This window comes from Coregonus lavaretus (genome assembly GCF_964263955.1).
Source record: "Coregonus lavaretus genome assembly, contig: HAP1_SCAFFOLD_240, whole genome shotgun sequence".
NCBI classification, from domain to species: domain Eukaryota; kingdom Metazoa; phylum Chordata; class Actinopteri; order Salmoniformes; family Salmonidae; genus Coregonus; species Coregonus lavaretus.
In genome coordinates, this window is record NW_028164405.1 from 620,469 (window position 1) to 624,264 (window position 3,796).

Genomic DNA, 3,796 nt, shown 5'->3' on the forward strand with positions numbered 1-3,796 from the left:
CCCAGGTTTCCAGTCTCTCTCTCTCTCTCTCTCTCTCTCTCTCTCTCTCTTTCTCTCCTCTCTCTCTCTCTCTCTCTCTCTCTCTCTCTCTCTCTCTCTTCTCTCTCCTCTCTCCTCTCTCTCTCTCTCTGTCTCTCTCTCTCTCTCTCTCTGTTCTCTCTCTCTCTCTCTCTCTCTCTCTCTCTCTCTCTCTCTCTCTCTCTCTCTCTCTCTCTCTCTCTCTCTCTCTCTCTCTCTCTCTCTCTCTCTCTCTCTCTCTCTCTCTCTGCAGATGATGACTAAGTAATTTGGTAATTTCCATTGTGAAGAGCGTTGTAAAATGGCCCATAATAAAAAATATATGATCCCATGAAAAGGTTATGTTCAAAAGATAGACTGATGGATGGCTGTTTCTATGATGACCAACTTATCTCTGGCTTATCTTGGCTCAGTTTGTCCCTACCAGGCTCCACAACTCCACACCCTGTTATGAGACAACTTGAAGCCTTGTTACATCTCATCATGTAGGGAAATAGGTTTATTCATGGTTATGATGTCAGACCAGCTCTCTCCTGGGGTCAGGGTAGCCCTACCTACAACTTTAAAATCAGTGTCACCCTCAGTGGGCTACTCCTGCAGCAAAGCACCCCCACAGCATGATGCTGCCACCCCCGTGCTTCACGGTTGGGATGGTGTTCTTCGGCTTGCAAGCATACCCCTTTTTCCTCCAAACATAACAATGGTCATTATGGCCAAACAGTGCTATTTTTGTTTCATCAGACCAGAGGACATTTCTCCAAAAAATACGATCTTTGTCTCCATGTGCAGTTGTAAACCGTAGTCTGGCTTTTTTATGGCGGTTTTGGAGCAGTGGCTTCTTCCTTGCTGAGCAGCCTTTCAGGTTATGTCGATATAGGACTTGTTTTACTGTGGATATAGATACTTTTGTACCTGTTTCCTCCAGCATCTGCACAAGGTCCTTTGCTGTTGTTCTGGGATTGATTTGCACTTTTCGCACCAATGTACATTAATCTCTAGGAGACAGAACACGTCTCCTTCCTGAGCGGTATGACGGCTGCGTGGTCCCATGGTGTTTATACTTGTGTACTATTGTTTGTACAGATGAACGTGGTACCTTCAGGCGTTTGGAAATTGCTCCCATGGTTGAACCAGACATGTGGAGGTCTACACATTTTTTTCTGATGTCTTGGCTGATTTCTTTTGATTTTCCCATGATGTCAAGCAAAGAGGCACTGAGTTTGAAGGTAGGCCTTGAAATACATCCACAGGTACACCTCCAATTGACTCAATTGATTTTCTGGAATTTTCCAAGCTGTTTAAAGGCACAGTCAACTTAGTGTACGTAAATTTCTGACCCACTGGAATTGTGATACAGTGAATTATAAGTGAAATAATCTGTCTGTAAACAATTGTTGGAAAAATGACTTGTGTCATGCACAAAGTAGATGTCCTAACCGACCTGCCAAAGCTATAGTTTGTTAACAAGAAAGTTTTCATGACTCCAACCTTAGTGTATGTAAATTTCCGACTTCAACTGTATATATAAAAAATATGTCTGTCAAACGTTTAACAGTAGTTACTTCTGTAATTACATTTTAGTCATTTAGCAGACGCTCTTATCCAGAGCGACTTACAGTTAGTGAGTGCATACATTTTTCATACTGGCCCCCCGTGGGAAACAAACCCACAACCCTGGCGTTGCAAGCGCCACGCTCTACCAACTGAGCTACACGGGGACGTGATGTGTTTCTCTTCTTTTCACAGTCAATATTCTTTCTATTAGACGACTTGTGAAGCAATAATCTATTTACATCTCTGTTGATAATGTGATAAATACCTGCATTACACCAAGCTGTGTTTAGCACCCTATTATATGGTGTCATTTGGGATGCAGATACAGATGTAGGATCTTAATTTGGTCACTCTTTTGTTGCTGAGAATTTTCCTGCAAAGCAGGAAATGCAAACTAGTAGTGCTTTTGAGTTTTTAAAATGTCTTCTAAAGTTTATAATTTCCACTTTGAAATTTCACATTTGATTTGCCCTAACGAAAAATGTATCAACCCCTACAAAAATGTCCATTAATTAGAATCCACATAATAATTCACATTTCCTGTTGCTGAAGGATTATTTTCCTGCTGTAGCAAACTGGCTCAAATTAAGATCCTACATATGTACTGTAATGTCTCATCTGTAAGCCAGGCTAGACCTAGTTATGTTTTAAAATGGAGACTGTGGCGTACCATTGCAGTTTATCAAGTGGAACATTGATGAAATTGGTCCATTTACAATTAGTCAATGCGCTTGAATAGCTAGCATCGCTATAGGTTTTCTGTGTTTGTTTATCTTTCACACAGACACAAATGTAATGTTATGACTATAACTACTGTTCCCTGAAGGAGGGAAACGAGGTACAACGCAACTATGGATTCGCACTCTCGCAACTTTGAGTGATTAACTAAAATCACGCCTGACAAGGCCAATGTAATCCATGTCTCGCTGGAACGAGTGATAACCCTGAGGCTCAGATAGATTTCTTCCATTGAGTCCCGCTCTTCACCGAGCCCAGAACCAGGCGGCGCGGGGCCAAACAGGTGTTTCTGTCCTTCAACCGTAGTTATAGTCATAACGTTACGTTCCCTTTCAGTCAGTGCTCTCGGTACAACACAACCCAGTGGATACCAAATGAAATGGCCCATGGCAGACCACCCAGACCTCTACCCTGCAAGATAAGTCGCTCTGGATAAGAGTGTCTGCTAAATGACTTAAATGTAAGATGCGGTAGTCTGGGTATTGCGCACACCGTGCGTTGCCTAATGACACTCCCCTGTCCCAGCTGTAAGCACACTGTGGGCTACACTGGTAGCAGTGACATCCAAGCAATAAAACCTCACAAAAAGTGTGTGGTGATGCTCAACTCACTGCAGCACAAATATCCCCGACAGTCAACCCTTTAAATAATGCCCAAGATTCCGCCAGACCCCTGGTGGAGTTAGCGTTTACACTGCTAGGTAACCCCTTGCCCCTTGCTGCTATATGCCATGGAGATAGCCTCTACAATCTAGTGGGAGAGCCACTGCTTAGAGAGCGCTCTGCCATGACCTGGATAAGCAAAACAGACAAAAGGCCAGTCACATAACCGGATATCCTGGGTCCGCTCAATGTACTTGCGTAAAGCTTGTACTGGACACGGGTCACGGAACCTCCGTTGCTTCTCAGAAGCAAATGGAGGAGGTGAAAAGGGAAATAGCTCAAAGCTAGAGACCTGTAGGGCATAGTCAAATAAACCTACCATTAAAATTATAGACTGATCATTTCTTTGTCAGTGGGCAAACGTACAAAATCAGCAGGGGATCAAATACTTATTTCCCTCACTGTACCCCGACTGGTACTGTTATCACAACGAGCCTCACTCGGTTTAGGAGGTAAGATGGGTTGCGGTAACCATCTGGCACCCAGCACTGGACCATACGCATTAAAAATAGACCCAGGGAAAAAAAGTTATCATGGAGGTTAACCTAGCGACCAGTCAGATAGGTACTTGCGACAAAGCACCTTGTAACATAGTTGGGAATGGGACAGACAACTAACCACTCCGTGGTCCTCTGTAGCTCAGCTGGTAGAGCACGGCGCTTGTAACGCCAAGGTAGTGGGTTCGATCCCCGGGACCACCCATACACAAAAAAAAAAATGTATGCACGCATGACTTTAAGTCGCTTTGGATAAAAGCGTCTGCTAAATGGCATATTATTATAAAAATGGACCCCTTCTGTGGTAACAGACAGCGGCAATTCTTA